The sequence below is a fragment of the Leptonychotes weddellii genome, chromosome 1 (genome assembly GCF_054177405.1).
Source record: "Leptonychotes weddellii isolate Sample4059 chromosome 1, ASM5417740v2, whole genome shotgun sequence".
NCBI classification, from domain to species: domain Eukaryota; kingdom Metazoa; phylum Chordata; class Mammalia; order Carnivora; family Phocidae; genus Leptonychotes; species Leptonychotes weddellii.
The window spans coordinates 59,132,731-59,142,260 of record NC_138369.1 but is presented as its reverse complement, the minus strand read 5'-3'; the positions used below and the strand labels follow the sequence as shown (position 1 = coordinate 59,142,260).

At 44.8% G+C, this 9,530-nt stretch overlaps 1 long non-coding RNA gene across 3 annotated transcripts in view; it reads left to right on the top strand.

The window, feature by feature from the left end:
* Nucleotides 1-216: 216 nt before the first annotated feature.
* LOC145722334 (uncharacterized) overlaps nucleotides 217-9,530 on the top strand; it is a 17,499-nt gene continuing 8,185 nt past the window's right edge. For 2 of the 3 annotated variants that reach the window (XR_014146516.1, XR_014146521.1), the window contains exons 1-4: nucleotides 217-858; nucleotides 1,653-1,700; nucleotides 1,816-1,970; nucleotides 8,465-8,526. This is a non-coding gene — a long non-coding RNA (uncharacterized LOC145722334). Of the gene's footprint in view, nucleotides 859-1,652; nucleotides 1,701-1,791; nucleotides 1,971-8,464; nucleotides 8,527-9,530 lie in introns of all 3 variants that reach the window. The other variant, XR_014146517.1, reaches the window with a different exon arrangement.

The following is a 9,530-nucleotide window of genomic DNA, read 5'->3' as shown; positions in this document are numbered from 1 at the left end:
TGTGGCTCAAGAGTCTGGGAGTCCACTCGAGTTCCCCTCCTGGGACACCCGCCTGACTCCAGCCAAGGGCAGGAACAAAGGCCCTGGTCTGCTTTCATTCCACACAAGCCTGAGCCTCAGTGTGAGGCATTAAAAGCCTGGGTCTTTGATGGATTGAAACAGTTCCTCTGTAATCACAGCCTCTTGGCTCTATTTTTACAATTCTGCTTCGGATCTCTTGGAGGCAAGGCTCTCCTGGGAGTTTGCTGAGTCAGATAGTCCCCAAGGGAACCCAGGGGGAGGCTTGCCAGACAAAGCCACCAGTGAGGCCCTTCCTAGTGGGCCCTGTGGTCACCCACGCCTCCTCCACGCTTCCTGGAGACATGGGGGGAAGTGGCGGGCAGCTCTGGGACCTCCCGGGGCCACAGTCAAAGACCCTTCAGTGACTCTAGATTCAGCTAACTCCACATGTTGGGGCCTGGAGGGTCTCCTGAGGACCCCAAGTAGCTGGTACAAAGCCCTGCTTTAACACGTGAAGCCACTGAGGCCGGGACAGAGCCCAGCTCTCCCCTGGCCAGAGTGACCCTTCCTGCCTCCCAGCGCCCCATGCAGGAGGCTCACAGTGGTTCCACAGCATCTCCTTCCTCTTTCCCTCAGCTCCAATTTCCCTTGTTATTTTATTTTATTTATTTATTTTTTTGTAAGGAGATTGATGTGGAGCCAAACTCTGTTGGCTACGTTTAATTTGTGTTTTATTCATGTGGAAAGCCACCCTGGCTGTGTATCCTGGAGAAGAATTCTGGGGTTGGTCCTGTTAGCAGCCACTTTCTGGACTTCTGAAGGAGCAGGGCCTTGGCCCTTGAGCCCTAGCGTGCAGGGGTGAGTAGTCCTCAGGGTGTTGGCTAAATTTTCTGAGGCTCAAAGGTTCATAGGTCTAAACCAGGGAGAAGGGATTTGGGATGGTCTCAGAGCAGGGGAGTCCCCAGGCCACGGGGCACCCATCCCATCCCATCCCAGAGGGCGTAATCGCTTCTGCCTGGCGTAAGGGGAAGGTTTAACTGAAGCAAACCATCAGGTTGGTGTGAACGGCTCACAGATCACAACAGGAAGTACATTACACCGTTGGGAACAAATGCTGTGGAAATTTTCTTCACAGAAAAGGGAGGGAGAATGTTACGTCCTGCCAGACATTTGTACCAAATGGTTAGATGTGGAAATAATTAGCTCATTTATTTTTCTTTCAAGTTTCAAGGTTTGAATTTGTTTGTTTTCCATTTATTTTAATATAATTCTCTTTAGTATAATGGTGTGGTATGTATATATAAATGGGTCACAAGCCTGCAGACTAGAAGAAGAGCCTCCCCTTAGCGGTTTTTCTTTTATTCTGCAACCAGCAGGCAGCGATGTGTCCGACTGAGCCTTGTGATTGTTGGGCCTCCCTCCAGAAGCTCGTCACAGCCCTCCCTGCCGAGGGACTATGATCCTTTCTCAGACACTCTCGATGCCATTTTCAGCCAAACATATTGAATTTGCACTATTTTTTGCACAATTGCTGTTTCATTTAGCATCTTCCCAAGGGGGATGAGGGAAAAAAATGGTTGTTAATTAATTTATTTGCTTATTTTAATTTAATTTCTTTATTTCTCTTTTGCTTTGTGTTCTACCAAAAACAGAGCCTAAGACAAGGACCTGTAGAAGGATGCCTGCAGTTTTTTTGCAAGGTAACTCCAGGAAGTAACATAAGGAAATGGGGGGAGTGAGATAAGAGGAAGAAGAAAAGCCGGTAAGTGGTGAGTTGTTGTTTTTTTTTAGATTTTGTTTATTTGTTTATTTGAGAGAGAAGAAGTGAAGGGAAGACACAGAGGGAGAGGGAGAAGCAGGCTCCCCACTGAGCAGAGAGCCAGATGCAGGGCTCTATCCCAGGACCTTGGGACCATGACCTGAGCTGAAGACAGATTCTTAGCTGACTGAGCCACCCAGACACCCCAGTGGTGAGTTCTTAAAACAAATAAAAACTGGTTATTTCCATGGGCACCTGAGCACAATTTTTCAGGGGCGAGGGGTCCCTAAGGAATAGTGCAGAATGCACCTCAAAAGAGTCCACTTGGCCAACAGGAAGCTCAGGCATTTTTATTCTAATTCCCATCCTCCTTTGATAGAGGCCCAACCCTCTGCGCCATGCTCATGTGGGGCTTTGAAGAAGCTCTGAGGCAGAAAAATCGAGAAGTTCAGTGAGTAAGGTTGCTGTTGCATTAAGTCCATTGTAGTTACAAGCTGAAGTTGGAGAGTGTGAACACAGCTGCTACAATTCTTCGCATTCAAAAGAAAAAGAAAACAGATTTTCAGTGGTGTACAAAAATACCTATAGTTCAAGACATAAAAGATGTGAAGAAATTTGGCAATGAAGGGAGAAAAAAAATAGAACACATTTTCCCTCAGGTCTTCCTAGCAACCAATTCGAGGAGGGAAACTCATCAGTTATACAATTCACAGTGTCCATGAGTCAAGCAAATCTCAGGCAAAGTTAGCCTTCCTCCATGGTCCTTGGAAGAAAGGCAGGGCACACAAAGGTGATGCTGACACTCCAACGGTGAATGCAGTGGCCGATCTTCTCTCTGTATAGTCTAATGGATGAAGAGTCTACCCTCAAAACAACAAAGAGCATAATATTCAGGAACACATTGTTTAGAAAGGATTCTTTCAATTAAGTGACAGGAACCCAGCTTAAAATTAACCTTAGCGGCTAGTGGCATTTGTTGGGTTGTGGAGTCATGGAGTGGACTGACTTCAGGCAAACCTGGATCCAGGCACTCACCTTTTCATCATAACTCACTCTCTGTCTATCAGTTCCTTGGTTCTACTTTCCTCAGCATGGCTTCATTTTCCAGATGTTCTCTTTCTGTGGGTGGCAAGATAGTCCTTGGTGGTTCCAGGCTTACATGGCCTTCGAGAAGCTCACTCTCCCAGCATCCATATATGAAATCTCATTAAAGGATTCCGATTGACCCTGCTTGAGGCCCAGGTGGACCCCTTGAACATTTAATGACCATAAGAGGGATATGATCGGCCTGGCCTGACCGTGTGCCCACCTCTGCAGCCAGAAGACAGGCAGGTTTCTGTGATCCACAGACCCTTCCATCACAGTCATGCAGGATGGCAAAAAGAAAGCTGAACAGGCCAATGCAGCAAATCCACCGTACCCACGATAACTTCTCAGAGTCCAGGTTGACCTCAATATTCTAGGGGAAAGAGTGACATGATATGGTTCTCACCACACATCATGACGGGGGATGATTTTTGAAATGGTCCAGGTGATAAAATAACAAACTTCCTGCTTGCTTATGAAAATGGATGAAATCCCCATCTAGTAAGAAGAGGGGTATAGCTGAACCATTGATGCCCCATACATAGCCCCTTGGTGTTACCATTCCCATCCTTGTTGACAGTCTTGCAATTATTCTGAGGGCTATCTCTCACCACAGGATTGTGTTTGACTTGTTCATGGACAGTGTAGGTAGTTAATGTCCCCAGGAACATAAATCAACAAATTGGGAGTTGAAAGATGAATGCCCCATCTCAACGACACCAAAGCATGGTCTACACTGTCTCCCGGAAGACCCTAGTGGATTGAGCCACAGTTGATTATAGCTGTAATCAATGCTTCCTACATTGGCTTCCTTCCCTTCTCTTTCACCTGCTCACCCCACTGGTGCTTCCTGGGATCGCCTCCTATATAAACTACTTGTATTAAAATCCTTTTTTCCGGATCTGCTTCCAGAGGAACCCAGCATCAGCATGAGTACTCTTATTTATTTCCCTCATTGCCAGGATCATTAATTTCTCTCCCCCACCTACTCCCAGTTCTCCAAGATTAACAAAATACACACTCTGATTTGGCGGCTTTGTGTTGTCTGTTTAGAGATGAACTAGGTCACCCAAAGGTAGGAAGAGGTCAAGATGATCCTTCTTAGATTTGGAAATGGCCAGCAGGAGCAGATTCCTGAAAGAGGGAAAGATGGACTGCCTTTAGCAAACATACCTCCCATTACAGCTCGAGGTCTTTTTCTGCTCCATGTCCAATTATAGCAGCAAGACTTATTGCTCAGCTTTAAACTGCTATCGGTTGTTTTAGAGACAGCACAGCCAAAGAAAGAGTGGAAGCCAGCCCTCAGCAAAGGTTTGCAACCTGGATTCCCAGCTGACAGACCACATCGACACTCTGTTCCTGAAGGCACAGGGAAAGGAGGGTTTGTAATAATTTCCAATGGAGTCCAGACAGGTTACATTAAGAGAATGAAGATAACTCCCCTGCCTGGAATATATGGATTTATTTGGAGGCATACCTCTGTCTGGTTGAAGTAGGACCTTCATTTAAATGTAAATGTGGGTTTTCAATGTGTTCCTAGAGAAAGGAAAATACTGAAGCTGCTGACATCCAGGACCTGGGGGAAGGTGCTCAGGGTGGCTTCTGTGAACTCAGGGGGAGAAGGGGCACTAGGGGCAAGAGGTGGAAAAGATAAATAAAATGGAAATGCAAAAGGAGCAGATAAACTGAGGACTGGACAACAAGATGAGTTACTATGCGACAGAGAGGCTGCAGGAGCCTAAGGGGAGTTCCCAGGCTGACTAGAACAGCATTGTCTGGTAGAATGTCCTGTGATGACAATGTTCTCAGTATTGTTCTGCTCACAAGTGGCTGTGGAGCACTTAAAATGTGTTCCTGATGAACTGAAGTTTTAATGTTATTTAATTATAATTAATTTAAATCTGAACAACCATAGATGCCTAGAGGCCATATTGGACAGCAGAGGACTAGAAGCTTATAGTTTAGGGAGGACTTGAAAACAGATTGTTGTCCACTCTGAGATAATAGGCCTGGTGATTCTCCATGTAGCTGGAAGGGGGCAGATCAGAATTACTTGGAAGGCATTTTCAAACAGCACATTTGCACTGTTACTCTGGTAAGTACCACCTCCCACCACAGGAGGAAGGGCCCTGCACAATTCTGTGGTGAGCTACCATTATCTAAGACAGTGGGTGTCCCTCAAGGTATGAGAGCAGGAAAAAAAAAAAAAAAGGTTGAGAACTCCTAGCCTACTGGGCCAGAAAAATGGAAGTTTCCCTACCCTTATCTGTCCCCCAGGGACTGGGAAGAAGTAATCTTATTTAGAGCTGATCTTGGTCTGCAGGATTCTTAATGATCAATTTCAGTTTTCTGTAATCTTTAAGACAGATGTGAAGCTGTATGTATTCATCCTGTTTACACTGAAGGCCTACTGTGTGCTTAGCTCTGTGTTAGGCACATGGCTTATCATGGAAGGGGTGGGGAGGTAGGGAGGCTAGCCATCTGGCTCCAGTCACACATTCATGAAGGTCCTCAAAATGACACTTATGATTTAATCTTATTTATAAATCCAGGAATTCTTCTGGGAATGCACCATCAATTTCATTTTTATTTCCATGAGTTAACATAATCTGGTAAATATAAACACTGAGATTTTATCAAAATATCTGTGAACCCCAACTGGACATTTCTTCTCATCTTGGCCAGACTTGGGTGATCTTGGGTGCGCTCACTCATATACCTGTGGTCAGCTGGTGGATTGCCTGGGGCAGACTGCTCATCTTGGCTGTGCTTCCTTATATGTCTGGTACCTATGCTGGGACAACTGGGTTGACTCTACCCCATGTTGTCTCTCATCATCCAGTTGGCTAGCCTGCACTTGTTCCCATGGCAGAAGCCAGGGGCCCCAGGGCGCAAGCAGAAGCACACAAGGTCTCTTGAGGTCTAGGCTTGAAACTCCCACATATTACTTCTGCTACGTTGTATTAGTCAAAGAAAGTCATGTGGCCAGCTCAGGTTTTAGGAGTCGGGGAATAAGTCTACTTCTTGATTGGAAAAGCAGCTAAGTCACACTGGAGAGGGGCGTGGATATGAAGAGGGGAATAATTGTGGACTTTCTATGCAACAGTTTATACATAAGGCTCAGCGGAGCTCATTCAAATGGGAGTTGAAGGTGATCTAGGGGAGTGGTAATATTTGAAGTTTTCATAAGAAATTTGCATTCGGAAGAGAGACAGATACCTTTGTGCAGAAATGTACATCTTAGCTGGGAAGGAAAGCAAGCACATGTGACAAACACATTGCCATTGACCCTACCCTCATCAAGAGAGCACACATGGGAGATTTCCTTGATAGAAGGGAGGGTTTAAGCTAATCCAGCCTTGCATTTCTTCCTGTCTCCTTTTTGAGCACCGGTACAAATTTAGATTTTTGCAAGACAGCTGGCTATGGTTTAGATTTTCCTAGACAACTTTGGAATAGAAAGAAATTGATAATATATTTGGAAACTACAGTCTCCTAAAGTCCTAGAGACTTAGCTTTTGTTAATTTCTTCTTGTTTTAATGATTTTCTGGTTGCTCCCATTCGCATCATTATATCTATGTGTTTTTGTTTTATTAAATTTTCAGCGCATCGGTGCTCCTTTTTTGTGTATTGATAGGATATACATAAATAAATTAAAGTAATATTAAGAAAGTTGAGTAGGTATGGTAGAGTAAGGTAATGGTGGTGACAAAGTTGAAAAGAAGGGCTTATGTTTAATTCGATTAGAAATAGAGAGCTGGGTGTGCTCAGTAGAAGTGACCTACAGTCAGTGTCTTTGATACTTGGCACACTGTAGCCCTCTGTGACCTCCAGTTGCCTTCTCCAGCTGCGGAGTGACAATCCCTTGCTCAGTTGGCTCACAGGCACTGTCTCTTCAATTTCTTACAGAGAAAGCATCTCTAAAGTGAGGAGTTCTCCTTTGAGCGAGGCACCTTAAAGAAACAGAAGGGAATGGCCCTGGCTGATCTCTGAGTTTTGAATGACATCAACTCTACCCAGATTACTGGGGAAATAGCAGAACTATTTCCTCAGCAGGTTTTAAGGGAATTTGTTTAGACAGATCCAGGAAATACAATTTGATAACTTGGGATTTATTTCATCCTCCACTGTCAAATTGGAATCTTTCCTAGAGCGAGAAACGCAGTAAAGAATTGCAGTGTGAGTTAAAATATATAACTGCACAGGACGGAATAATTGACTTCATTTCTCATTGGCTGTCAGGGAGCAGGTGCTCTGATGCTGGAGAAAGAAGAGAACAGAGGGCAGAGGAACCCCTTGTCAGTCCCTCTCACACCGTGTTCGGGATCTGAGCTTACGCTGGCTGAGGGAGACTCTCTCTGATACAGCCTACAGAAGCATTTTGTTTTTATATCACTAGACCCTTGCTTTTAGGTGGGACCCATGAACCAACAATAGTAGCATCATTAGGAAGCTTATTAGAAATGCAGACGTTGGACCCCACCTTATACTTGCTGAATCAGAATTCACCTTTTAATGAGATGCTCTGGTGGTGAGCACACACATTAAAGTTTGAGAAGCTCTGGTCTAAAGAAATCTCTTTGATAATTAGAGACAGAGCCTATTCTAGAATGGGTTTGGGCTTGACTCGGGTTTGAGGAATGGCATTGCCAGTCACTAGCTCCATAACCTCGAACATCTTTCTTTGTTCTGGACACTGAAGCAGGCAGTAGGATGCCTTAGCAAGTGAAAAATAACCCTTCTATTCAAGGAGTTTATAATCAAGAAGTAAATGGATCATTGGAAGTCATCACAATGAATTTCATGATAAGAGAAAAAGTCAAATGTTATGGGAACACAGATAAAAGGCATGTAGCCCAGTCTTAAGGGCAGAGATGGCTTTCCAGAAATGATATTTAAGCTGAAGCCTGACTGGGGAGCTGTAATTTTTCTGTTAAGGAGTATGATAGGGGGTGGCGAGGGGAGCGATGCACATTTAGCAGTGATTGGAACAGAAGCCGCATTGACAGTTGAACAAATGGGAGGTGAGGAAGGGGAAAGCATTTATAGTCAAGCCTTTTTAAATGTTTGCTCTGAGGATTAGCTAGAGAAAACATGGGTTGTGGAAGGATTATTTTTTTTCACATGGAAGAAATCTGATGAAAAAGAACCAGGTGGAATAGAGAAGAGATCATTGAGGGAGGAGATCCCAGAGATTGGAAGAGGAGAGACCCAGAATCAGGGGTTGGGACTGGTCTCAGGCAGGAGAGGAATTCCTTCCTTTCAACTAGGAGGGAGAAGAAGATGAGAGCAGATGCAGGTGTGTTTGTAACTTCAGTAGCAGGAAGTCAAAGGAGAGTCCCTCTCAGATGCATTCCAACTTCTATAAGTAAGAACATTTGCCAAGAGGGAAGAGGTCTGAGGAGAGTAGAAAGAGATTGAAACAGACACTGTGAAAAAGAGAGAAGGGCTGTTTCAGGGCACGCAGAGATCTCTCTGGGTCCCTCTGATGATGGAGAACTTGCTGTGGTACCAGTTTGTGTAGTGGAATGGTTTTCTTTAAAAGTGATCTGCAGCATAAATATAGGCTAAGACCCTAAGACTGATATAAAGGGTTTTTTGGTTTTTGTTTTTTCCAGGTGTGTGATGAAAAGACAATGGTACAGGAGTTGAGGATTCTGGCGAGAAAATAACGACCATGGTATGAGAGAAATCAGTCATTCTATTCCCTCCCACATCCCTTCTGGTGGACATATTGGTCTTTATGGGCTGGCTTGGGCCCCCCAGTTGAAATGCTGAATCCCTAACCCTCAGTGTGATTCAGAATGTGACTATATTTAGAGATAAGGCCTTTAAAGAGGTAATTCAGTTAAAATGGGGTCACTAGGGTGGGCCCTAATTTAATATGGCAGATGTCCTTATAAGAAGATTAAGACAAACAACAAAAAGAAGATTAGGATGCAGACAGGGCCACCTGGGTGGCTCAGTCGGTTAAGCGTCTGCCTTCGGCTCAGGTCATGATCCCAGGGTCCTGGGATCGAGCCCCGCATCGGGCTCGCTGCTCAGTGGGGAGCCTGCTTCTCCTGCTCCCCCTGCTTGTGCTTGCTCTCTATATATATCAAATAAATAAATAAAAATCTTAAAAGAAAATAAGATTAGGACAGACAACACAGACCAAGGGATGACTAAGTTAGGACAAAGCAAGAAAGTGGCCATCTGCAAGCCAAGGAAATAGGCCTTAACCTCATCAGGAACTTCAGGTCCCTGATTTCTCCACTTTCTTGCTGTAAATCATCTCTTCCCTCTCCATCCGGTGTTGGCCTCACCTGCCAACACTTAGATCTCAGACTTCCAGCCTCCAGAACTGTGAAAAAATTAATTTCTGTTGTTTAAGCCACCCAGTCTGTGGTACTTTGTTGTGGTGGCCCAAGCAGACTGATTTGTAGTGAGTATGTGTTGCGGGATGCCTTGGATCATGTGGTCTTATCTCCCTGATTGGGCTGTTGGTGGGAGGTAAAGGGGGGCACCTGACCCAGTTGATGCCTGGCTGCAGGCCTACCATCAAGCCATGGCAGGTGGGCTGAGTCATCAGAACCTCTGCTTTGTACGTGCACCCCAATATTTATAGCAGCAATGTCCACAATAGCCAAACTATGGAAAGAGCCAAGATGTCCATCAACAGATGAATGGATAAAGATGTGGTGT